Genomic DNA, 27,484 nt, shown 5'->3' on the forward strand with positions numbered 1-27,484 from the left:
ACCTTCCTAGCAGCATTATTCATAGTTGCTTAAAAGTGGAAATAGCCTGACCAGGCAGTGGCGCAGTGGATAGAGCGTCAGACTGGGATGCGGAAGACCCAGGTTCGAGACCCCGAGGTTGCCAGCTTGAGCGCGGGCTCATCTGGTTTGAGCAAAAATTCACCAGCTTGGACCCAAGGTCGCTGGCTCGAGCAAGGGGTTACTTGGTCTGCTGAAGGCCCATGGTCATGGCACATGTGAGAGCAATCAATGAACAACTAAGGTGTCGCAATGCGCAATGAAGGACTGATGATTGATGCTTCTCATTTTTCTGTTCCTGTCAATCCCTCACTCTGACTCTCTCGCTGTCTCTGTAAAAAAAATAAAAATAAAAAATTAAAAAAAAATTTTTTTTTCTTTTTTTTTTTTTCTTAAATTATTTTTATTTATTTATTCATTTTTTAGAGGGGAGAGAGAGAAGGTAGGGAGGAGCAGGAAGCTTCAACTCCCATACATGCCTTGACCAGGCAAGCCCAGGGTTTCGAACCGGGAACCTCAGCATTCCAGGTCAACGCTTTATCCACTGCGCCACCACAGGTCAGGCTAAAAAATTTTTTTAAAAAGTGGAAATAGCCCATACTTCCATCAGTTGATGTACAAAAAAATGTGGCACATCCACACCAGAGAATGTTAGTTAGCCATAAAAAGAATAAAGTACTTAAAAAAAAAAAGAATAAAGTACTGATACATGACATAACATGGATGAATCTTACAAGTGAAAGAAGTCAGACACAAAATTGTATGATTCAACGTATATGAAATCTCCAGGTCAGGCAAATCCAGTCACAGACACTCACACAGACACACACATACTCACAGAATTGTTTTCCAGGCGCTGAGGTTGGGGGGGAGAGGTGGTGGAGAATGAGCAGCGAATAACGTACAAAGAATTTTTTTTCCTGTTTTTAAAGCTTCATAAAGGTCCATTTTTCTGTTATGAAGAATTGTTCTTTCCAGCTGCCCCAAATAAACTGATGAACGCTGATTAAATTGTTTTATACTTGCAGGAATAAGAATGACCTTTTAAATTAATTAATTAATTAATTTATTATTTTTCTGAAGCTGGAAACGGGGAGAGACAGTCAGACAGACTCCCGCATGCACCCAACCGGGATCCACCCGGCACGCCCACCAGGGGCGATGCTCTGCCCACCAGGGGGCGATGCTCTGCCCCTCCAGGGCATCGCTTTGTTGTGACCAGAGCCACTCCAGTGCCTGGGGCAGAGGCCAAGGAGCCATCCCCAGCGCCCAGGACATCTTTGCTCCAATGGAGCCCCGGCTGCGGGAGGGGAAGAGAGAGACAGAGAGGAAGGAGAGGGGGAGGGGTGGAGAAGCAGATGGGCGCTTCTCCTGTGTGCCCTGGCCGGAAATCGAACCCGGGACTTCTGCACGCCAGGCCGATGCTCTACCATTGAGCCAACCGGCCAGGGCCAAAATGTTATACCTTTTTTATTAACTATGTGGTAGCTTGGTAAAATTTTTATAGAATTTTAAATGAATTATGATACTCAATATGTATTTATGTTTTCTTAGGCAACAGAAATGAAGAGATTCAAAGGGAGAGAGCTCATACAAAAAGATGACATATTACTAGGTGGGAGGTTTAAATGCCCGGGGGTGTAATATTTTTTAAACCTTAATTTTTCAGGTAGCATAAATGTCCTTTAATTTTTTTTCTTCTCTATTCAGTAGCATTTCATTTTGAGGTTTAACTAGCAAGCCAGTATAGAGTTCTACAATATAGTAATCCTGGATTCTGAGTCATTTTAAGATCAAAAGGGGCCTGACCAGGCGGTGGCACAGTGGATAGAGCATCGAACTGGGATGTGGAGGACCCAGGTTCGAAACCCCAAGGTCGCCAGCTTGAGTGTGGGCTCATCTGGTTTGAGCAAAACTCACCAGCTTGGACCCAAGGTCGCTGGCTTGATTGAGCAAGGAGTTACTCAGTCTGCTGAAGGCCCGCGGTCAAGGCACATATGAGAAAGCAATCAATGAACTAAGGTGTCACAATGAAAAACTGATGATTGATGCTTCTCATATCTCTCCTTTCCTGTCTGTCTGTCCCTATCTTTCCCTCTCTTTGACTCTCAATCTGTCTCTGGAAAAAAAAAAAAAAAAGATCAAAAGGGAAATGAGAAATGTACTTAAGAAAATTAATTTAATTCTTAAACATCTAACTCTTCACCTTCTGTTTGTTGAGCCTTTCATAGTTGACAGGTGTCCTGTTCCATATACACTCTTAGCTGACAACAATCTCTGAAAAGGCAACTCTGAATTTGCTCTTACAATATCTAAATAAGATGGATAATCCGGTAGATACCTAGAGCTTCTGAAAACCACTAAATCTTCCTTGTCAGTCTTCTGTATATTTTGGTAGACAGTAAAGTATACTTTCCTGTAAAAAAAAGTCATTTAAAGCTTTGCTGTAAATAGTATTTCAGTAGTGATAAATTCTGAAAATATAGTCTTTATATCCTTATTTTCAGGCTTTCAAAACTGCCAATAGTTTCCTCCAGATGAGAGTTGTTAGGGTAGCATCCACAGTGGCTCTCTGTAATTGGGTCTGGCCAGTGAAGTAACATGTCCATCAGTTTTCTATTTCAGGAAACTGCTTAGCTTCTCCATTCCTTATTGTTAATGTTGCTTTGAGGTCATCCCACTTCACTTTTACAATGGTTCCAATGAGCTTTCAAAGGTTCAACTCCTTTTGGCCGCAAGTCGTTCAACCTCCACTTGTTGATAATCCTGAAATTCGGCAAATGGCCTGAGCAGTTTTTCAGGACCTGCTTCCAATCTGGGGTTTTTTAGGGACCTACTTGTGGATCTCATTCCCAGGAGACTGGCTTTGCCTCCCAGTCTGGTAGTTTATAAACAGGAGTGGCTCTGTACTCCAAAACGCTTTTGTTTTGAGAATCTCCGTTTCCGGGATAAACTGGCCCTTTCCCCTGCCCAAATACACTAGTCGGCTTGGCTGAAAAATTCCTAAGGTGTAGGCCCAGAAAAGTCCTGGCGGGTGGAGGGGAGGGGACTCAAGGTTGAGGGTGGGGTGAGAAATGCTGGGCCACGTGGGGTCTCAGTCAGCCACGTTTCTGGCTTCTAGCTTAGAGAGGTAGGTCCAGAACTCGCCAAAGGCTGAATGAAATTCAAAATGAGAGGCTCTACTTGCCACACCCAAGCTCGCAGGTGAGGCAGCCCCGGAAGGGCTGCAACATCCAGCCTGGCACAGGGCTGGGGACTGGAGTCCAACAATACCAGTCAAGGTGCCTGGGATGCACAGGGGCCATGAGATTTTTCTCTGGAGTGATAAGATGCTCGGACTATGAGATATCACACGATGGCTGCAAAATCTTTCAAATATACTACAAAATCTACTGAACTGTACACCTTCAAGAGGTGAATTCTATCTCACCTGACCAGGCGGTGGCGCAGTGGATAGAGCATCGGACTGGGATGCCGAGGACCTAGGTTCTAGACCCCGAGGTCGCCAGCTTGAGTGCGGGCTCATCTGGTTTGAGCAACCAGCTTGGACCCAAGGTCGCTGGCTCAAGCAAGGGGTTACTCGGTCTGCTGAAGGCCCGCGGTCAAGGCACATATGAGAAAGCAATCAATGAACAACTAAGGTGTTGCAATCTGCAACAAAAAACTAATGATTGATGCTTCTCATCTCTCCATTTCTGTCTGTCTCTCCCTGTCTATCCCTCTCTCTGACTCTTTAAAAAAAAAAAAAAAAAAAAAAAAAAAAAAGAGGTGAATTCTATCTCAAAAGCAAAAAAATTTACTACAGCAGTAATATAATATTTAGCATCCTAAATATCCCGCAAAAGTAGAATTAAGATTATAGATGCCACTGGCCTGTAATGTGGGAAATGCTGATGCCACCAGTTTGTGAAGCCAAAGAGAAATGGCTTCTACTAAGAGTTTGCTGTGCCCACCCTGAATGTTTTTTTTTTTAACTCTAAAAATGAGGGCCTGACCTGTGGTGGCGCAGTGGATAAAGCGTTGACCTGGAACGCTGAGGTCACCTGTTCGAAACCCTGCACTTGTCTGATCAAGGCACATATGGGAGTTGATGCTTCCTGCTCCTCCCTTCTTTCTCTTTCTCACTCTCTCTCCTCTCTAAAATGAATAAATAAATAAAAATCTTAAAAAAAAAAACCCTCTACAAATGAGGAGACAGGCTTAGAGGGCTAAATTTTGTGCCCCAAGGGCTGGCACCTGGGCATGTTGACCCACGGGGCACCCCCCAACCACAATTTTCAGTTATTTAAAACTAAATTTGGGGTTTTGAGATTTTGTTTGCTTTCTCCAGGAAGTTGTCACATAAGTTTTCTTTCCTTCTTGCTGTCTGATTCACAAGACAATGTCTGTAGAACACTCCACTCCCATCAAAAGGGAAGGAGGTATCATGGTTTCTGAGGTTATGGGGAGACAGGAGGCTTCCTGGACACGCAAATGGCTTTCCCACTAACACAGCTTGCTGTGGAGGTTAGCCCAGAAAGTTTGGGTTCAACCCCGGGCTCTATTACATACTACTTCGTGAGTTACTTTAGGCAAGTGACATTCTCACTGGGCCTCTTACTGTGTCTGACAAAGGTACTTATCTACTAACTACCTCACAGGGCCAGTGAGCAGAAAACTTAGCAAACGATTGTAAAGCAGTGAGCACAGTGCCGAGCACACTGTTAAGCGCTCACCCTGCGTTAGCTGTAACCCTGTGTGCTGACTTGTCAGAAAGAGCCAACCACAACCTGAACTTTGTGGGAAACCGCCGACAAGGGCCCGCAGTCCAGTCACTGGCAGTTGCTAGGGGACGTTCAGCATCTGGGTTTAGAAAAACTCTCCTTCGGGTCAGACACTGCGCAGCGACACTCGAAGTCTCCCACCCACCCCGTGCTTGTAACTGCAGAACCGACCGTACAGAATAAACCTGTTCCTAGTGGCCACGAATCCCACACGTCTGGAGGTCGCTGCCCAGCCTCCTACCCACGCCCCGATCAGGCTCGCATACCACGTGCTCGCCTCCTCCTCGCCCCTTTCCCCCACGCCCCTGTCCCACCCTGAGCTCTGTCCCGGGAGCACCAGCAGCCCCTGAACGAACACTAAAGGTCAACCCCCCCCCCGGCAAAGACTTACTGGATTAGAGGGTTCTTTCTGGCTCTCCCTTGCACCCAGAACCGGCAAAAGTAGAGGAGAAGCTTGGAAGGACCCAGAAAGACCAAGGTATTGCGTCCGCCAGTTAGCTGCGTCCTTTTTTGTGTTTTCGCAGCGGATAGGGCCACGGCGGCCAACCCTTCCTCCTCATTGGACGCGGCTTCACAGTGTATACGCCAATAAAGTGAACTCGACTGAGAGGGCGGGGATTGAGGGTTCGGCTCCGCCCAAGACTGGCAAAGAAGCCGCGTATCCGCAGGCGTGTTTAGGCCGGCACATTTAGGGGCGGGGCCGGGGCGGGTCTGGAGTCTGCATTGAAACCAAGAAGCTCCCACGCTGTATTCTTTCTCAGTGGATTGGTCCAACCTGTAGCTCGAAGCTACTATTTTCAAAGCTCAAAGTTACTATTTTCAAAACTGGGACATGAGGAGGAGGAAAGATTGAGTAGAAATAAGGGCAAAGGAGGCCCTGAGAGGAAAGAAAGAAAAAGGAATGGGCGAACAGGTGGCCTTTTCTTCGGCAGTGATCTCAGGAAGCTGAGGCTGCTAACCTTATGTTGCGGGACTCCAAGGTGCAGAGGAGCTTGCCCAGAACTGCAGTCACTAGGCCTTGCTTCTAGGTCTAGACCTAGGTTGAGTCTCTTCCCTTTCTGTACCTTGATTTCTTATGTTAAAACAAGAAAGTTGACCTAACATTCTGATGTTCTTTCTTTCTTTTGTGTGTATGTGTCAGAGAGAGAGAGAGAGAGAGAAAGATAGGGACAGACAGACAGGAAGGGAGAGAGATGAGAAACATCAATTCATCATTGGGGCACCTTAGTTGTTCATTGATTGCTTTCTCATATGTTCCTTGAGGGTGGGTGGCTACAGCTGAGTGAATGACCCCCTTGCTCAAGCCAGGACCTTGGGCTCAAGCCAGCAACCATGGGGTCATGTCTATGATCCCACACTCAAGCCGGTGACCCTGAGTTCAAGCCGGTGAGCCCATGCTCAAGCTGGATGAACTTGTCCTCAAGCTGGTGGCCTCCGGGTTTTGAACTTGGGTCCTCTGCATCACAGTCCTATGCTCTATCCACTGTGCTACTACCTGGTAAGGCCTGGTGTTCTTTCCAGTGCAAAGTTTGTTCATACAACCAATATTTTCACAATATTCTCTGTGGTCTACTTGCCCCAGGTACCTGCTGACAGCCATCAGGTCTTCTAAAAGGAAAATGGAAACCTTTGATGGGGACTTGAGCAGAAGTGACAGTTTTATGAAGAGAGCTGGGTTCAAATAGTCCAGTGTAAAGCCAGAAACCAAGGCTACCATCACAACAGCCACCTGGCCCATGCAGGTTCGCATTGGATTCGGAGGGTCGGTAAAGAAACAACGGAGCCACAAACTGGTGGGCCATAGTCTTTAATTCTAGCTTGCACCTGGCGGGCAAGTAAAAACACACACTGGGCTCCAAAACCCACTGTAAAGCCAGCAGGCAGGGCCAGAGCCACTATCACAGCGGCCTTCTCCTTCTGGCCTATGCAGGTTCGCATTGGATTCGGACAGTCGGTAAAGAAACAGCGGAGCCAAAAACTGATGGGCCATAGTCTTTAATTCTAGCTTGCACCCGGCAGGCAAGTAAAAAATACACACTGGGCTCCAAAACCCAGTCACATTCAGTGCTCACAAAGCCACTGACTTATCCGAGTTTCCTAGAATCAAAGGTTTCTAGCTCACCAGACTCATTCACCTCTGTTCCCCATCTCCTTCCTTATCCCAAATACAAACTCTACACAAACTGGCATCTCACTCAGCACTCCACCATCTTGGCTGCTTCTCCTGGCCTCCTCCACGTGGCCTTCCTCTGCTCTCCTCTGCTCTCTCTTCTAATGATAATCTCAGGAACCAAGAGCCAAATCCCGTTCTGCCCCCATTTTATAGTGTAGCTTCACAACCTTTAATCCAATATACAAAATAGGGAAGTCTCTAATACAAAGTCACTTCTCTGAGGCATGATTGGATTGTACTGCCCCACATCAAAAAGGGTGGGAACGGCTTAATCCCAAAACCAAGCCCCAGACTACAAGGATTCTCAACATACATTAATATCACCTGGGCGACGGCCTCCATCTTTAACAAAGTGAGCATAATACATTTTATCTGCCCAACACCCACTCACATTCAATGCTCACAAAGCCACTGACTTTTCCGAGTTTCCTAGAATCAAAGGTTTCTAGCTCACCAGCCTTATTCTCCTCAGTTCCCCACCTCCTTCCTTAACCCAGATACAAACACTACACAAACTGGCATCTCACTCAGCACTCCGCCATCTTGGCTGCTTCTCCTGGCCTCCTCCACGTGGCCTTCCTCTGCTCTCCTCTCTGCTCTCTCCTCTAATGATAATCTCAGGAACCAAGAGAGGGCAAGCTCCCGTTCTGCCCCTATTTTATATTGTAGCTTCACAACCTCTAATCCAATATACAAAATAAGGAAGTCTCTAATACAAAGTCACTTCTCTGAGGCATGATTGGAGTGTACCACCCCACATCAAAAAGGGTGGGAAAGGCTTAATCCAAGCCCCAGGCTACAAGGATTCTGCCTGCCTTTAGCCCGCCCCCAACACATTAATATCACCTGGGCAATGGCCTCCACGTGGGCAGTGGCGCCATCTTTAACAAAGTGAGCATAATACATTTTATCCGCCCAACATCCAGGGTTGGTTTTTGCCACAAATAGGCCTGGTGCACCATATGCCCTGTTAACCCAGGCCCCTGTGAGTGGCTGAACCCAATGGAAATTAGGTTGTGGTGTTTATAGATTGTACTTGTTTGTGAAATCATTTTAATCAACAACAAAGAAGGTAGGCTATCTGCTCTCAAAGAATTTACAAACAAATGCAGGGTGTGGAGTACAGTTGTTACCAGAAATGGGATTGGCCTAGTGGTTCTGCCTAGGGGGCAGTGAAACAAGGAAGGGCCTAGGATAGAAGCAGCGGCAGGGGGGATACCAGGGGCACTGCTTTGGCTCTCTAGAGGCCTTATTGGGAAGAAATGAACCAACATGGAGCTGCTTTGGCTCACTGGAGATTCAGAGAAAAAGGGGTGTAAAGCCAGAAGCCATGGCTACCACCATCACAGCAGCCTCCTGGCCCATGCAGGTTCGCATTGGATTCGGACAGTCGGTAAAGAAACAATGGAGCCAAAAACTGATAGGCCATTTTCTTTAATTCTAGCTTGCACCCGGCGGGCAAGTAAAAACACACACTGGGATCCAAAACCCATTCACATTCAGTGCTCACAAAGCCACTGACTTACCCGAGTTTTCTAGAATCAAAGGTTTCTAGCTCACCAGCCTTATTCTCCTCAGTTCCCCATCTCCTTCCTTATCCCAGATACAAACTCTGCACAAACTGGCATCTCACTCAGCACTCCGCCATCTTGGCTGCTTCTCCTGGCCACATGGCCTCTTTCTGCTCTCTGCTCTGCTCCCTCTGCTCTCTCATGCTAATCATCCCAGGAACCAAGAGAGCAAACTCTCGTTCTGCCCCCATTTTATAGTGTAGCTTCACAACCTTTAATCCAATATACAAAATAGGGAAGTCTCTAATACAAAGTTACTTCTCTGAGGCATGATTGGATTGTACCACCCCACATCAAAAAAGGGTGGAAAAGGCTTAATCCCAAAACCACGCCCCAGGCTACAAGGATTCTCAACACATATTAATATCACCTGGGCGATGGCCTCACGTGGGCAGCACCATCTTTAACAAAGTGAGCACAATACATTTTATCTGCCCAATAATCCACCCCTATGCTCACTTTACTACCCACAATCTATACCACCGGCATCCCTGTGCAAGGAAATTAGCACATTACACAAGTTACAACAGCATAAATCATACAGTTTCAACAATCACAAAGGTACACTTCACCAGTCTCTGAGCACTTAGCCCAAAGCGCAAAATGTCCTCGGCCTATGGAAAAAGTTTCCCGGGGCAGGGGAGTGCTTCCAGCAAAGCCACCCCCACCCCCATCAGGGTATTTCACATTGTCCAAAATCCATAATCCGTAAGTCCATCCAACAAAGGAGCCAATGCCCACTCCGGTCATAGTCCAGGAAATCAGTCCATGCACATGGTGCGTCAGCCACCCCCCTCATTCCTGCCGTCCTGGCAGGTTTTACACTGTCCCAAAGAGGGGCACGTGGCAATGGCAGTCAGCATTTCCATCTCTGCTCCGGATAGCATGTCCATCCTATGTCCCCAAAATCGCAGACCTACCAGGGCCGCAGTAGGTGCTCCTTGCAGCTGGGCTCTCACCTTCTGAAGACTGTGGATTGCAACTCCAGCCCGATTCTCCTCATCCTCCAAAGAGGAACTGAAAACACCAGCTCCTGCTGCCGGGCTCAAGCCCCGGGCCACTGCCGCCTTCAGCTCCGCAGACCTTGCAGCTCCGGACCCGGCCTCAGCTTCAGCTTCAGCCTCAGCCTCAGCCTCAGCCTCAGCCCCAGCCCCGGCCTCCTGCCGCTGCTGGCTCTCCGCAACATCCAGGGCAAGCTGCAACTCACGAACCTCTGAATCCTCCTCCAGCATTTGCTCCATTTCCAGGCGAATCTCGAACACCTGGTCGGCCTCCTCCTCCAGCGCTTCCTCCAGCTCCGGGGTCAGCATAGGTTTCTCCCGCGTTTGCTCCAGCTCCTTCCGCTGCTTGGTTTGCAGGTCCCGGGCGGCCTCTTCCACAGAGCTCTCGGTTTCCTCACGCATGGCTGTAAAAGTCAGCCAGCCTACAATCCCCAAAAGGACAGCCATGGGGAACCCTAACACTAGCCAGTCCTCTACTCCACCACTCAAAGGCTCCTTGCTGATCTGTATCGAATCCTGCCACAGACTACGCCAAATGTAAGGCCAGAAGCCACGGCCAGGGCCACCATCAGAGCAGCCTGGCCCATGCAGGTTCGCATTGGATTCGGACAGTCAGTAAAGAAACAACGGAGCCAAAAGCTGATGGGCCATAGTCTTTAATCCTAGCTTGCACCCGGCGGGCAAGTAAAAATATACACTGGGCTCCAAAACCCACTCACATTCAGTGCTCACAAAGCCACTAATTTATCCGAGTTTCCTAGAATCAAAGGTTTCTAGCTCACCAGCCTTATTCTCCTCAGTTCCCCATCTCCTTCCTTATCCCAGATACAAACTCTGCCCAAACTGGCTTCTCTCTCAGCACTCTGCCATCTTGGCTGCTTCTCCTGGCCTACTCCACTTGGCCTTTCTCTGCTCTCCTCTGCTCTCTCATGCTAATCTCAGGAACCAAGAGCGCAAACTCTCGTTCTGCCCCCATTTTATATTGTAGCTTCACAATCTCTAATCCAATATACAAAATAGGGAAGTCTCTAATACAAAGTCACTTCTCTGAGGCATGATTGGATTGTACCACCCCACATCAAAAAGGGTGGGAAAGGCTTAATCCCAAAACCAAGCCCCAGACTACAAGGATTCTCAACACACATTAATATCACCTGGGCGACGGCCTCACGTGGGCAGCACCATCTTTAACAAAGTGAGCACAATACATTTTATCTGCCCAACAAGGGGTCTTAGAGACAGATTCAGGGGGTTAGCTCAGGACTAGCTATCACTGCTCATTGCTCCCTTGGTTGCAAGTCTCATGGGGGCCCTTAGAGTTTAAGGGAAAATTCACTGGAAAAGGAGATTCGAGTGCGTATGCCTCCAAGAAAGGTATGTGCTGGCTTCCCTGCCTTAAGGGTTTTTATCTGCTTTTCCAAAGATAGGGATTTTAGGGGAGGTCTCAGGGAAGAGATTTCAACAGAATATTCACCAGCTTTTCCAGGTATACCCTTTTAGGGTCCTGGTTTCCATTGATCGGTTCATGCCAGGGCAGGGGGTCTAAACTGCATGACCAGCTATATGCCAGGAGAGAAAAGGCCACCCTGGGATGCAGGAGGGTAGGTCTGGCCTCAGTTTTTTTCATCGTTAGGTACCTGGGGATTTCAGCCCTGGTGACCTATATCGGGCTGTGAATTGCTTGGCCAGTTTGTTCAGCTGTATGTCTCAGTTTCCCCATTCCACCTGCCCAGGAATTTCCCTAGCTTCTCACTAACCTGCTGCAGGGCGAGGTCATGAGAGGAATGAGAGAAGTGAGTATGTTCCGAATAAAGGACAGCTTCATGAAGCTTGAGTGGCCTGAAAGAGAGAGAAATTTTAAGCTGTACAAACAACCTGGCTCAAGGAATAGCAAGGCATATTTTTTGGCTGGATGGGAGGGGATTCTTGGAAGCAAAACCAGCTAGATAGGTTGGGTCAAATCAAATGTCAGGGAAAGGAAGCCTCAAAGATTTGAGAGTTGGAGGTTAGCGCTGTGCATTAGGGAAATGACCTGGGCAGCACTGTAAATGAGATTGGAACGGGAAGATTGTGGAAGTCAGCTAAGAGACTCCTTAGGAGCTTATAGCAGCAACGGTCCCTGTGAAAGGTAGTCAGAGCAGAACCAGAGTGGTGGCCGCTGAAATGGAAGGGAGGGGTAGATGGAAGACACATTTCTTGGAAACTTGAACTCTATGGGAGGAGTCAAACTGGATTCTGAACTGAATGAAGAGCTGAGGAATCACCAAAGGAAGTCAGAGGAGCTGGCTGGGGGCTTGCTGAGTGAATGAATGGCCAAGAGCCAGCCAGCAGGCTCTACTGAAGAAATGGTGAGGTAGGCACCAGATATGCCTTGGGGACCTGCAATGGGCATGCTGAGAAAAAAGATTAGAGAACATTTGCCAATCAATGCACAAAGGAAGCTGGGTCTTGGGCAAATCATTTGACATCTCTGAATCTGTTTCCTCATAGGTGAAATGAGGATAATGATAAGGTTGTTGTGAGGAGCGAATGTGATGACTGTAAGTCATTAGTGCCTTCTATTATGAGGATGGCTTGGTATCTAAATGGCACATATTACCAGCCAAAGTTTATTTATTTTTATTATTTATTTATTTATTTATTTGAGAGAGAGAGAGAGAGAAGCACTGATTTGTTGTTCCACTTCATTGTGCATTCATTCGTTGCTTCTTGTATGTGCCCTGACCTGGGATTGAACGTGTAACTTTGGCTTATTGGGATGACACTCTAACCAACTGATCTATCATGCCAGGGACATTATTTTCTTATTTCATTTTCAGAATAGGAGCCAAGGCAAATAAAATTTTTTCTTTGAAATGGCACCTAAACTTGACCCATGGTGGCACAGTGGATGAAGTGCTGACCTGGAATGCTGAGGTTACCGGTTCAAGGCCCTGAGCTTGCCTGGGCAGTGCACATGCAAGAAGCAACTGCTGTGAGTTCCTGCTCCTTCTCCCTTTTTTTTCTCCCTCTTTCTCCTCTCTCTAAAAATCAATCAGTGAATTATTTTTTAAAGATTTTATTTATTGCCTGACCTGTGGTGGCGCAGTGGATAAAGTGTCGACCTGGAATGCTGAGGTCGCTGGTTCGTAACCTGCACTTGTCTGGTCATGGCACATATGGGAGTTGATGCTTCCTGCTCCTCCCTTCTCTCTCTCTCTCTCTCTCCTCTCTAAAATGAATCAAAAAAATAAAAATTAAAAAAAAAAGATTTTATTTATTAATTTTTAGAGAGAAAGTAGGGAACGAGGAGGAGTGAGAAGCAATTGCTTCTTGTATGTGCCTTGACCAGGCAAGCCCAGGGCTTCAAACCAGTGACCTCAGTATTCCAGGTCAACGCTTTACCCACTGCACCATCACAGGTCAGGCAATAAATAAAATCTAAAAAAAAAAAAGAAGGGAGGAAGGAAGGAAGGAGGGAAGGAAGGGAGGGAGGGAGGGAGGGAGGGAGGGAGGGAGGGAGGGAGGAAGGAAGGAAGGAAGGAAGGAAGGAAGGAAGGAAGGAAGGAAGGAAGGAAGGAAGGAAGGCAAAGCCAAGCCTGACCAGGCCATTGCGTAGTGGGTAGAGTGTTGGCCTGAGATGCTGATGATGCAAGTTTGACACCTTGAGCTTGCTGGCTTGAGCCCTGCCCTGGTAAAGGCCATATGAGAAAGGAATCAATGAACAACTAAGGTGCCACAGCGAAGAACTGATGCTTTTTTTGTTGTTGTTGTATTTTTCTGAAGTTGGAAATGGAGAGGCAGTCAGACAGACTCCCGCATGCACCCGACCAGGATCCACCTGGCAAGCCCACCAGGGGGCAACGCTCTGCCCAAGTGGGGCGACCAGAGCCATTCTAGCTCCTGAGGCAGAGGCCATAGAGCCATCCTCAGCACCTGGGCAAAGTTTGCTCCAATGGAGCCTCGGTTGCGGGAGGGGAAGAGAGAGACAGAGAGGAGGAGAGGGGGAGGGGTGGAGAAGCAGATGGGCGCTTCTCCTGTGTGCCCTGGCTGGGAATCGAACCCGGGACTCCTGCACGCCAAGCCGACGCTCTACCACTGAGCCAACCGGCTAGGGCCAAGAACTGATGCTTTTAATCTCTCTCCCTTCCTGTCTGTCTGTCTCTGTTTATCCCTCTTTCTCTATCTTGCTTTTAAAAATAAAAAAAAAAAAGAAAAAGAAATGGTACCTAAAATGGTTCAATATTAAATTTGATTACATAGCCTGACCAGGCAGGGGCACACTGGATAGAGCGTTGAACTGAATGTGGAGGACCCAGGTTTGAGACCTCGAGGTCACCAGTTTAAGCATGGGCTCATCTGGTTTGAGCAAGGCTCACCAGCTTGAGCCCAAAGTCAATGGCTCGAGCAAGGGGTCACTCAGTCTGCTGTAGCCCCTGGTCAAGGCACATATGAGAACTCAATCAATGAACAACTGAGGAGCCGCAACGAAGAACTGATGTTTCTCATCTCTCTCCCTTCCTGTCTGTCTGTCCCTATCTGTCCCTCTCTCTGACTCTCTGTCTCTGCCACAAAAAAAAGTACATTAAATAAATAAATAAATAAATTTGACTACATAAAAAAGAAAAATCTTTTATAGTCCTTGTCACGTGCCACATATTTCCTAAGCCTTTTCCATGCTCATTATTTTATTTTATTTTATTTTAATTTTATTTTATGTATCATATATATATATTCTTTTTTCCTTTACAGAGAGAGAGGGAGAGTCAGAGAGAGGGGTAGATAGGGACAGACAGGAATGGAGAGAGATGAGAAGCATCAATCATCAGTTTTTGTCGCAACACCTTAGTTGTTCATTGATTGCTTTCTCATATGTGCCTTGACCACGGGCCTTCAGCAGATCGAGTAACCCCTTGCTCGAGCCAGCGACCTTGGGTCCAAGCTGGTGAACTTTGCTCAAACCAGATGAACCTGCACTCAAACTGGCAACCTCAGGGTCTCTAACCTGTGTCCTCCACATCCCAGTTTGACGCTCTATCCACTGCACCACCGCCCGATCAGGCTGTTCATTCTTTTAATAATCTTGTGAGATGGGTACTGTTAATCTTGTGAGACTCAACTTCACTGATGAATTGAGTCATGGAGAGGTTAAGTCATATGGCTGGGGAGTAGCAGAGCCAGGCTTCAAACCCAGGTGATTTGGTATGAAATTTTGTGCTCTGACGGCAAAAACAATCACGATGAAAGTCAAAAGATGCCTAACCTGTGGTGGCACAATGAATAAAGCATCAACCTGGAATGCTGAGGTCTCCTGTTTGAAACCCTAGGCTTGCCTGATTGTTGGTCAAATAAATTTATAAATATGATATATCGGTTTGCTCACTTTCAATTTGCATTGGGTGTGAGGGACAGGCTTATATAAGCAAGCAACATTGTTATAAGGCTTAGTTTTAAGACTAAGCTTTTCCCCACACCCTTGACTGATTGTATTGTATGATGTGGGGTGGTGCACTCTCATGAGGAATCCCATTATGCCTCAGTTAAGTGACTTTGTATCAGAGACTTCCTTGTTTGTATATTGGATTAAAGATTTTGATTTTTATACTATAAAGTAGGGCAGACTGGGAGCTTGCTCTCTTGGTTCCTGAGATTAGCATTGGAGAGCAGAGAGCAGAAAAAGGTTACGTGGAGGAGAGGAGAGGCAGCCAAGATGGTGGAGTGCTGAAAAAGAAGCCAGTTTGTGTGGAGAGAAGGAGATGGGGAACAGAAGTGAATAAGGCTGGTGAAGTACAAACCTTTAATTCTAGGAAACTCAGATAAGTCGTAGCTTTGTGAGCACTGAATGAGTGGGTTTTGGAGCCCAGTGTGTGTTTTTACTTGCCTGCCGGGTGCAAGCTAGGATTAAAGGTAATGGCTCACCAGTTCCTGGCTCCGTTGTTTCATTACCGTCTGTCCGAATCTAATGCAAACCTGCATGGGCCAGGCGGCTGTGATGGTGGCCATGGCTGCTGGCTTTACAGATGGTAATGAAACAACGAAGCCATGAACTGGTGGGCCATCCTTTATTCTAGACTCGTACGGACCAAGGAGTAAAAAACAAACACACGGGGCACCAAATCCCATTCACATGTTCTCCTGTTTCACAACCAGGAGAATCTTTCCGGTTTTCCCTAGAAGCAAAGGCTCCCACCTCACTAGTTCAGCGGAGCTTACAAAGCCCCTTGTTGGGCAGATAAAATGTATTATGCTCACTTTGTTAAAGATAACACGAGGAGGCAGTCGCCCAGGTGATATTAATGTGTGTTGGAGATCGTTGTAACCTGGGGCTTGGTTTTGGGATTAAGCCTTTCCTACCCTTTTTGCTGTAGGGCGGTACAATCCAATCATGCCTCAGAGAAGTGACTTTGTATTAGAGACTACCCTATTTTGTATATTGGATTAAAGGTTGTGAAGCTACACTATAAAATAGGGGTAGAACGGGAACTTGCCGCTTGGTTCCTGAGATTATCATTAGAAGAGAGAGCAGAGGAGAGCAGAGAAAGGCCACGTGGAGGCGGCCAGGAGAAGCAGCCAAGATGGTGGAGTGCTGAGTGAGATGCCAGTTTGTGTAGAGTTTGTATCTGGGATAAGGAAGGAGATGGGGAACTGAGGAGAAGAAGGCTGGTGAGCTAGAAACCTTTGATTCTAGGAAACTCGGATAAGTCAGTGGCTTTGTGAGCACTGAGTGTGACTGGGTTTTGGAGCCCAGTGTGTATTTTTACTTGCCCGCCGGGTGCAAGCTAGATTAAAGACTATGGCCCACCAGTTTTTGGCTCCATGGTTTCTTTGCCGACTGTCCGAATCCAATGCGAACCTGCAAGGGCCGGGCTGCCATGATAGTGGCCCTGACTGTGCCTCCTGGCTTTACATTTGGCGTAGTCTGTGGCAGGATTCGATACAGATCGGCAAGGAGCCTTTGAGCGGTGGAGTAGAGGACTGGCTAGTGTTAGGGTTCCCCATGGCTGTCCTTTTGGGGATTGTAGGCTGGCTGACTTTTACAGCCATGCGTGAGGAAACTGAGAGCTCTGTGGAAGAGGCTGCCTGGGACCTGCAAACCGAGCAGTGGAAGGAGTTGGAGCAAACACAGGAGAAACCGATCCTGACCCTGGAGCTGGAGGAGGAGGCCGACCAGGTTTGCGAGATTCGCCTGGAAATGGAGCAAACGCTGGGGGAGGATTCAGAGGTTCGTGAGTTGCAGCTTGCCCTGGATGTTGTGGAGAGCCAGCAGCAGCAGGAGGCCGGGGCTGAGGCTGAGGCTGAAGCTGAGGCCGGGCCCGGAGCTGCAAGGTCTGCGGAGCAGAAGGCGGCGGCAGCCCGGGGCTTGAGCCTGGCAGCGGGAGCTGGTGTTTTCAGTTCCTCTTTGGAGGATGAGGAGAATTGGGCTGGAGTTGTGATCTGCCGTCTCCAGAAGATGGAAGCCCAGCTGGAAGGAGCACCTACTGCGGCCCCGGTAGGTCTGCAATTTTGGGACACAGGGCTGGACACGCTCTCCGGAGCAGAGATGGAAATGCTGACTGCCATTGCCACGTGCCCCTCTTTGGGACAGTGTGAAACCTGCCAGGACGGCAGGAATGAGGGGGGTGGCTGATGACCCACGTGCGTGGACTGATTTCCTGGACTACGACCGGAGTGGGCATTGGCTCCTTTGTTGGATGGACTTACGGATTACGGATTTTGGATAATGTAAAATACCCTGATGGGGGTGAGGGGTGGCTTTGCTGGAAGCACTCCCCTGCCCCGGGAAGCTTTTCCCATGGCTAGAAAGAAGACCGAGGACATTTTGCGCTTAGGGCTAAGTGCTCAGAGACTGGTGAAATGTACCTTTGTAATTGTTGAAACTATGATTTTTGCTGTTGTAATCTGTGTAATGTTCTAAATTCCTTGCACAGGAATGCTGGTGATGTAAATTGTGGGTAGTAAAGTGAGCATAGGGGTGGATTGTTGGGCAGATAAAATGTATTATGCTCACTTTGTTAAAGATAACACGAGGAGGCAGTCGCCCAGGTGATATTAATGTGTGTTGGAGATCGTTGTAACCTGGGGCTTGGTTTTGGGATTAAGCCTTTCCTACCCTTTTTGCTGTAGGGCGGTACAATCCAATCATGCCTCAGAGAAGTGACTTTGTATTAGAGACTACCCTATTTTGTATATTGGATTAAAGGTTGTGAAGCTACACTATAAAATAGGGGTAGAACGGGAACTTGCCGCTTGGTTCCTGAGATTATCATTAGAAGAGAGAGCAGAGGAGAGCAGAGAAAGGCCACGTGGAGGCGGCCAGGAGAAGCAGCCAAGATGGTGGAGTGCTGAGTGAGATGCCAGTTTGTGTAGAGTTTGTATCTGGGATAAGGAAGGAGATGGGGAACTGAGGAGAAGAAGGCTGGTGAGCTAGAAACCTTTGATTCTAGGAAACTCGGATAAGTCAGTGGCTTTGTGAGCACTGAGTGTGACTGGGTTTTGGAGCCCAGTGTGTATTTTTACTTGCCCGCCGGGTGCAAGCTAGATTAAAGACTATGGCCCACCAGTTTTTGGCTCCATGGTTTCTTTGCCGACTGTCCGAATCCAATGCGAACCTGCAAGGGCCGGGCTGCCATGATAGTGGCCCTGGCCGTGGCTCCTGGCTTTACACCCCTCACCTCTGTTCCCCTTCAGCTCCCCTCCATCTTGCTTGCTTCCTCTCTGCCACCACGTGGCCTCTCTCCCTGCAACAACGTGGTCTTCTCTCAAAATGGCCTCCTAGCTCCTCCTTTTAAAACTTTTCGGTGTGAAAGTCCCTTCTCCAGCACACATTAGCATCACCAAGGCCCTTCCCAAGCATGAAGGTAATCAGCCGCCCCATGTGGGGAGCAGCATTTTTAACAATAAAAGTGAGCAAAACTAAATAACACAAATTTTACAAACTTATTTGCCCAACAGTTAGTAATGCCTTTGTTAAAGTCTCTTGAATCATCCAAGTTGCATTGTATTTCAGGAAAGGGCTATTTGAATAAATGACTCATTGTTTAAACAATTATTGTGAAAAATTGTTTCCAGGTCCATACATATACAATGTGATTTTCAAAAAACTTAAACTGATCAGTTAAAAGAAGAAACCATTTTCCAGGCTTGTCTTTCTGGAATTGAGTACAGAACAGATCTCCTTCTTGTCCTGCCCTTGACCTGAGGGCCAGGAGCTTGTGTTGTGCGTTAAAGGGGTGGAGAAGCACATGGGTACCTCTCCTGTGTGCCCTGGCTGGGAATCGAACCCGGGACTCCTGCATGCCAGGCCGACGCTCTACCACTGAACCAACCGGCCAAGGCTAAAAAATATTTTTTAATTAAAAAAAATAAAAATAAAGGAAGTGTTGTGCACACTGTTGTGACTCTCCACCAGCATCCAGATTATTCAGTAATGCCATTTTTGGGCTTCTTTAGGATCAGATCTCTATTTCCTTCATCAGACTTTGTCCTCAGCTGTGCGTTTCTTTATTCCCTGTCTTAGTGTCAACATAAGAAAATTCCAACCTGTAAGAATTTTTATGAGTGTTAAGCCAGTAGCCACGGACACCACTACAGCAGCTTGGCCCATGCAGGTTCGCATTGGATTCTGACAGTCGGTAAACAAACAACGGAGCCAAAAACTGATGGGCCATCATCTTTAAGTAAAAACACACACTGGGCTCCAAAACCCACTCATTCAGGGCTCACAAAGCTACTGATTTATCTGAGTTTCCTAGAATCAAAGGTTTCTAGCTCACCAAACTTATTCATTTCTGTTCCCTATCTCCTTCCTTCTCCCTGCACAAATACTGTACAAACTGGCTTCTCACTCAACATTCCACCATCTTGGCTGCTTCTCCTGGCCTCCTCCATGTGGCCTTTCTCTGCTCTCTCTAATTTTAATCTCAGGAACCAAGAGAGCACGCTCCCGTTCTGCCCCCATTTCTTTCTTTCTTTCTTTTTTTTTTTTTTTTTGGTAGAGACAGAGAGGGACAGATAGGGAGAGACAGACAGGAATGAAGAGAGATGAGAAGCATCAATCATCAGTTTTTCGTTATGGTTTTTTAGTTGTTCATTGATTGCTTTCTCATATGTGCCTTGACTGTGGGGCTACAGCAGACCGAGTGAACCCTTGCTCAAGCCAGCGACCTTGGGTCCAAGCTGGTGAGTTTTGCTCAAACCAGATGAGTCTGTGCTTAAGCTGGCGACCTCGGGGTCTCGAACCCAGTCTGACACTCTATTCACTGCGCCATCGCCTGGCCAGGCCCGTTCTGCTCCCATTTTATTTTATTTTATTTTATTTATTTTTATTTTGTATTTTTCTGAAGTTGCAAACAGAGAGGCAGTCAGACAGACTCCCGCATGTGCCTGACCAGGATCCACCCGGCATGCCCACCAGGGGTCAATGCTCTGCCCATCTGGGGTGTTGCTCTGTTGCAACCAGGGCCATTCTAGCACCTGAGGCAGAGGCCATGGAACCATCCTCAGTGCCCGGGCCAACTTTGCTCCAATGGAGCCTTGGCTGTGGGAGGGGAAGAGAGAGACAGAGAGGAAGGAGAGGGGGAGGGGTGGAGAAGCAGATGGGCACTTCTCCTGTGTGCCCTGGCTGGGAATCGAACCCGGGACTCCTGCACGCCAGGCTTACGCTCTACCACTGAGCCAAACGGCCAGGGCTTCTGCCACCCCCCCCCCCCATTTTAAAGTGTAGAAATCAAAACCTTTAATCCACTATGCAAAATAGGGAAGTCTCTAATACAGGGGTCCCCAAACTTTTTACACAGGGGGCCAGTTCACTGTCCCTCAGACCGTTGGAAGGCCGGACTATAAAAAAACCTATGAACAAATCCCTATGCACACTGCACATATCTTATTTTAAAGTAAAAAAACAAAACGGGAACAAATACAATATTTAAAATAAAAAACAAGTAAATTTAAATCAAGAAACTGACCAGTATTTCAATGGGAACTATGGGCCTGCTTTTGGCTAATGAGATGGTCAATGAGCTCCTTTCATTGACCACCAATGAAAGAGGTGCCCCTTCCAGAAGTGCAGCGGGGGCTGGATAAATGGCCTCAGGGGGCCGCATGTGGCCCGCGGGCTGTAGTTTGGGGACCCCTGCTCTAATACAAAGTCACTTATCTGAGGCATGATGGGATTGTACCACCCCACATCAAAAAGGGTGGGAAAGGCTTAGTCCTAAAGCCAAGCCCCAGGACACAAGGATCCTGCCTGCCACAGCCCGCCCCCAACACACATTACTATCACCTGGGCGATGAGCTTCCATGTGGGCAGCACCATCTTTAACAAAGTGAGCATAATATATTTTATCTGCCCAACAATGAGTTTATTTGATCCAAACTGACGATAATTGCCAGGAAGCAAAATCTCAACAGACTGAGAAAATGCTCCAGAAAATGGCCCTTATATTTTACCACTTATTTTTTGCATCAGACTCAAAGGGGAAGACATACAGGGGTTACATGGAATCCACTGGGGATAGATTAGGGAGGTGGGAGAAAGCAAAACCAGGAAATCTCTGGGATTGGATAAAAAGTAACCCAAATAGACACACTTTTTTTAAAAAAAAGATTTTATTTATTTATTTTTAGAGAGAGAAAGAGAAGGGGAGAGGAGCAGGAAGCATCAACTCCCATATGTGCCTTGACCAGGCAAACCTGGGGGTTTTAAACCAGCGACCTCAGCGTTACAGGTTGATGCTTTATCCATTCGGCGCCACAGGTCAGGCAACACATATTTTTTTTACATAGGCAGGTATAAAATAGTTAACAGTTAACAATTAACATGATAATAACAATGAGGGGATTTATGGTCTCAGGTTTGGTGCTTTGAATGGTGGGGGTGGGAGGAAGGAAATTACCTGACATTCCAAAGGTATGTTGATGAAGAAAGACAATAAACAGGGTCAGTTAGGTAAAGATTGACCTTTGTCAGGGAAGATAACTGGTCCAGGACGTGACTGCCTGCCATTATCTGCCTTTAGCTAGAAAGTTTTAATTTCATGATGACATAGTATCATTTACAACAACATGGATGGACCTTGATAACATTATACTGAGTGAAATAAGTAAATCAGAAAAAACTAAGAACTGTATGATTCCATACATAAGTGGGACACAAAATTGAGACTCACGGACATAGATAAGAGTGCAGTGGTTACCAGGGGGAGGGGAAGGGAGGAAGGGGGGTTGTTGGGGGAGGGGGAGGGGCATAAAAAGAAACAAATATAAGGAGACAGAAGATGATTTGACTTTGAGTGATGGGTATACAACATAATCGAATGTCCAAATGATGTGGAGATGTTTTCTGTAAATCTATGTACTCTAGTTGACCAGTGTCACCCTGTTAAAAATTGTCTAAATTTAAAAAAAAAAAGACATTCCGCTTAGAATACATCCCATGTTAAGAACTCTGTGCACAGTAATTACTATTTTTCTTAAGGTACAATGATAACCAGACACTGATATGAGTCACTTGGTTTATAGTGTTGGTATGATCATCATTATCAAGTACTGATTGAAGCCTAGGGTATCATGGGCAGTGAGAATACAACGATATAATGGGAAAGGCTGTTTTTCTAGAAATATAATTAAAGATAGCTTTTGCCTATAACATGTATGTAGTGTTTTTATGTTAGGAGAGGGATAATAAGATTTTCCTTTGAGGAAATATTTATATTTCCAGTTGTATAATGACTAATAAAATCTTTTATTAACAGGAAAAAAGAAAAGAAAGTTTTAATTTCAGATCGCGCTATGTGGTTACTTTCAGTCTCTGACTTTGTAAGGCCACCGTGCAGGCCTCCCCAGAGCTTACCAGGTTTAGTATGTGGCCCCGTTTTTGCCCACATTGGGGAAGGGTCTGAGGCACGAGGAGTCAGTGAAGCCCTTGACCACACATGCTATTGCAGGATTCTATTTTTTCCACCTTCTTTTATTACCTTGTCTACTTGGTGCCAAGAATTGTGCTTCTATTTAAAGGATTCTTAAAATAATTTTTAAAACCTTTCTCCCCTTTGCTGAGCATTTGCAAGCCTGTGGATCTTACAAGAATGGTCTAAATTGGAGAATGGGAAGGGGCTTGCAGGAAGAGTACCTTCCTACAGCTTCTATGAGCATCATTTATTTCCACAGCAAGACAGAAAAACATTAAGAGGCTGTGCATTGTTTCCCTTGAATGCCAGGTTCTTGAGTCTCAATGCCATAGAAGTGAGCACTGAACTCAGTACAAGAGCAAACAGGCAGAGTTTATTGAAAAGAGTTGTGTGTAAAGGAGTTGACCAGAAAAGAGGACTCAAGCTTCCCGAGGGGTCTTGTGGACAGCTTACACACAGGCCTTGGGGTGGTGACTGATCCTGGGGTAGTCACAAGATGTTTTCCATGGTCTAGACCATTCAAAGGACCTGTAAAATAATGCTACACTAATATTCTAGTTACCATTTAATCAACAAAACAACTATATATGATATTTTGCAGAACATGATACTAACAAAGGTGTTATCTTTATACATTCTTTCCTTTAAGGATGTGGTTAGGTTAATTGATCATCATTATGTATGATCATCATTTTACTGATAGCAAGGAGTCACAGGCCTCTAAGATGGAGTTCTTTCAGTCAAAATGGAGTCCAGATTTTATCTCTATTCTTTCTCACCATGACTGGCTTTATCAGTGTCAACAGGAAGGAAAAAAAAAATAGTCTGCAAAATAAAAGCAGGGGGAAAAAACAAACAAACAAAAAAACCTGAGGCATGCCCTGGCCAGGGGCACAGTGGATAGCAGGGTCCCCAAACTTTTTACACAGGGGGCCAGTTCACTGTCCCTCAGACCGTTGGAGGGCTGGACTATAAAAAAAAAACTATGAACAAATCCCTATGCACACTGCACATATCTTATTTTAAAGTAAAAAAACAAAACGGGAACAAATACAATATTTAAAATAAAGAACAAGTAAATTTAAATCAACAAACTGACCAGTATTTCAATGGGAACTATGCTCCTCTCACTGACCACCAATGAAAGAGGTGCCCCTTCCGGAAGTGCAGTGGGGGCCGGATAAATGGCCTCAGGGGGCTGCATGCGGCCTGCGGGCCGTAGTTTGGGGACCCCTGGTGGATAGAGTACCTTCATGGAGCACCAAGGTTGCTGGTTCAGTCTTGGAGTTGCCAGCTTGATTCCAGGGTCACTGATCCTGAGGTCACCAGCTCCATTCCAAGGGCCCTGGCTTGACTCAAGGTTGCCAGTTCGAGCCCCAGTCAGGTCTTGACCCCTAGGGTGACAGCTTCATCCTAAGAGCACTGGCTGGACCCCCAAGGTCACCGATTTGAGCCCCACGTGGGGCACTTATGAGAAGCAATCAAGGGCACAACTATGTTGAACAACATATTGATGCTTCTCTCACTCTCCGTTCCTCTTCCTTCCTCTCTCTCAAAAAACAAACAAACTAACAAACTGAGACATGGAATTGTTCCAAACCTTATTGCCTGCCTGGTTTATTCTGCATTTGAATTTCTGTTTAATAGTAATAGAAGGATTGCCTTTAGGGAAAGTTGTGAAAAAAATGATGTAAGTGGAGCCACTTCAAAGTATGGTTAGAGTTCCATCCCAGAGGCACTGCCTTGCAGGAACTCCTCAAACCTTTGGCGTATCTGAGCTGGGTAAGATGACCTTGGACTCGACCTAAAGCAGCGTTATATGCCAAACAATTGTTTCTAAAGCTAACAGGAAAACAGACATTCTGACTACGAGACTGAAAATTAAAGCCATACTTTAATGTATCATTAAAGAATCACTTATTGCCTGACCAGACGGTGGCGCAGTGGATAGAGCGTCGGACTGGGATGCAGAGGACCCAGGTTCGAGACCCCGAGGTAACCAGCTTGAGCACAGGTTCATCTGGTTTGAGCAAAAGCTCACCAGCTGGGACCCAAGGTCACTGGCTTGAGGAAGGGGTTACTCGGTCTGCTGAAGGCCCACAGTCAAGGCACATATGAGAAAGTAATCAATAAACAACTAAGGTGTCGCAACGAAAAACTGATGATTGATGCTTCTCATCTCTCTCAGTTCCTGTTGGTCTGTCCCTGTCTCTGAATATGTAAAAAAAAAAAAAAAAAAAAAAAAAAAAAGAATCACTTATCTTATTTGTACCTACAGAAATTCCTTCCTTGACTTATTAATACCAATAGAAATTCCTTCTTGTCCTGGCCAGATGGCTCCGTTGGTTAGAGCATCGTCCCAATACACAAAGGTTGTGGGTTTCGTCCCTGCTCAGGGCACATACAGATCGATGTTTTTGTTTCTCTCTCTCTTCCTTCTCTCTTTAAAATCAATAAATAAATTTTAAATTATTATTTTTTATTTATTTATTTTTCAGAGACAGAGAGAGAGAGGGATAGATAGGGACAGACAGGAACAGAGAGATGAGAAGCATCAATCATTAGTTTTTCGTTGCGTGTTGCCACATCTTAGTTGTTCATTAATTGCTTTCTCACATGTGCCTTGACTGCGGGCCTTCAGCAGACTGAGTAACCCCTTGCTCAAGCCAGCGACCTTGGGTCCAAGCTGATGAGCTTTTGCTCAAACCAGATGAGCCCATGCTCAAGCTGGCGACCTTGGGGTCTCGAACCTGGGTCTTCAGCATCCCAGTCCAACGTTCTATCCACTGCGCCACCACCTGGTCAGGCAATTTTAAATTTTTTAAAATAAATTCCTTCCTTCTGTTCATGTAATTATTCCCCTTCCCTTCCACATAAAAACCCTTAGCCTTCACTCCTAATCAGAACACTATTTGGGTTCCTACCTGAATCAGTGCTTCTCAAATAGATATTCTTTTGTTTTGTTTTAAGATTTTATTTATTGATTTTAGAGAGAGGTAAGAGAGAGTGAAAGGATGGGGGGAAGGAATGGGAAGTATCAACTTGCTTCTCATATGTGCCTTGACCAGGCAATCCCAGGGTCTCGAACTGGCAACCTCAGCATTCCAGGTCAGCACTTTATCTGCTGCACCACCACCGGTCAGGCAAATGGCTATTCTTTTGGATCTCAAATAAATGCTTGTTCTCTCACTTTGGCCTTTTATTTATAGGAAAACAAAGGGACCAGGGAAGATTTCAGCTTCAGTTTAGGACTTGAAGCAGAACTGAATTAAGAAACCTTCATGTGCATGTGCCCAGGGAGGCTTTTTTAAAAATCTGATGGGATCTGACCTGTAGTGGTGCAGTGAATAAACCACTGACCTGTAATGCTAAGGTCACCAATTCAAAACCCTGGGCTTGCCTGGTCAAGGCACATATGGGAGTTGATGCTTCCTGCTCCTCCCCCCTCTCTCTTTCTCTCTCTCTCTCTCTCCTCTCTAAAATGAAGAAATAAAAGTCTTTTTTTCTTTTTTTACAGAGACAGAGAGAGAGTCAGAGAGAGGGACAGACAGACAGACAGACAGGAACAGAGAGAGATGAGAAGCATCAATTACCAGTTTTTCTCCTGACCAGGCGGTGGCGCAGCGGATAGAGCATCGGACTGGGATACGGAGGACCCAGGTTCGAGACCCCGAGGTCTCCAGCTTTAGTGTGGGCTCATCCAGCTTGAGCATGGGCTCACCAGCTTGAGCACCAGATTGCTGGCTTGAGTGTGGGATCGTAGACATGACCTCATGGTTGCTGGATTGAGCCCAAAGGTTGCTGGCTTGAAGTCCAAGGTCGCTGGCTTGAGCAAAGGGTCACTCACTCTGCTGTAGCCCCCTTCCGCCCATCAAGGCACATATGAGAAAGCAATCAATGAACAACTAAGGAGCCACAATGAAGAATTAATGCTTCTCATCTCTCTCCTTTCCTGTCTGTCTGTCCTTATCTGTCCTTCTCTTTGACTCTCACTCTGTTTCTATAAAAAAAATAAAAAAAAAAGAAAGAAAAAATTCAATGGGCATGTTGTTCTTGATCCCAGGAGAGGACATGAGAGACTAGACTCAGCTTTTCTGTTATGTTTTCTGGGATCACATATGTAGAATATCAAGTAATCTGAGAAGGCTAATGTAAGGGACCTCTTCAGCCCCAAATTGTGTCCCCTCCCCATCTTTCAGTTGAATCAGTGCTAAAAGTGACACACTTTCACAAAATTAATTTCTTCCTTGTTCTGTCCTGCCCAAATTTTGTTACCTAGTCCTCTGGTGTGCATTAATAGCCTGGCCTATGGTGCGGCAGTGGATAAAGCATTGACCTGTAATTCTCAGGTCGCCAGTTTGAAACCCCAGGCTTGCACGTATGAGAGACAACTACTACGAGTTGATGCTTCCTGCTTCTCCTTTCCTTTCTCTCTCTCCTCTCTCTTAAAAAAAAAAAAAAAAAAAAAAAAAGAATACAGGAACAAATCAATGTTCCTCTCTCTTCCTCCTTCCTCTCTTGCTAAAGTCAATTTTAAAAAATAAACATTAAAAATAAATAAATAAAAGAGGCAATTTGAAGTACTGTGACCCTACCTTTCCAGATTAGAAAAGTATTCACTGTGGATAAATGAGATGATATATTTGAGAGGAGGACAGTTTATAAATAATGTTAGTCATTGTTAACAGTCACCTGAAACACAGCCTAAAGATTAAGACAGTGTTCCGTGGAGCCAGTTGGCCTGGGTTCAAACTCCTGTTTCTTCACAATTTAGCTGTGGGACCTTAGAAATGTTACTTGCCCTCTCCAAGCCTCAGTTTCCCCAACTGAAAAGTGAGGCTACCAAGGGTATCCACCTCAGCATGAGGGTAAAATGCACTTGGATGCAAAGCACTTAGTGCAGTGCCTGACCCTGTGTAAGCACCCAAGAACTCAGTACAATGGAACCCCAAACTGCGGTATTACCTCCTTCCACAGAGCGGGGACCCAGCAGCTTGGCTGGGCCCTCTTGAGAGAGCAGGGGAGGTAGAGGCTTGCCAGGCATCTGTCTTTCCACTCCGAGGCATGGCTG

At 46.3% G+C, this 27,484-nt stretch overlaps 1 protein-coding gene and 1 pseudogene across 3 annotated transcripts in view; both read right to left on the reverse strand.

Moving 5' to 3' along the window:
* DCAF4 (DDB1 and CUL4 associated factor 4) overlaps window positions 1–5,293 on the reverse strand; it is a 34,676-nt gene extending 29,383 nt beyond the window's left edge. For 2 of the 3 annotated variants that reach the window (XM_066388428.1, XM_066388427.1), the window contains exon 1: window positions 5,173–5,293. The gene's annotated coding sequence lies outside the window, so the exon portion shown is untranslated. The remainder of the gene's footprint in view (window positions 1–5,172) is intronic. The other variant, XM_066388430.1, reaches the window with a different exon arrangement.
* LOC136377018 (CBY1-interacting BAR domain-containing protein 1 pseudogene) lies at window positions 2,221–2,868 on the reverse strand (annotated as a pseudogene).
* Window positions 5,294–27,484: the final 22,191 nt, after the last annotated feature.

This window comes from Saccopteryx leptura, chromosome 6 (assembly GCF_036850995.1).
Source record: "Saccopteryx leptura isolate mSacLep1 chromosome 6, mSacLep1_pri_phased_curated, whole genome shotgun sequence".
Lineage (NCBI taxonomy): Eukaryota > Metazoa > Chordata > Mammalia > Chiroptera > Emballonuridae > Saccopteryx > Saccopteryx leptura.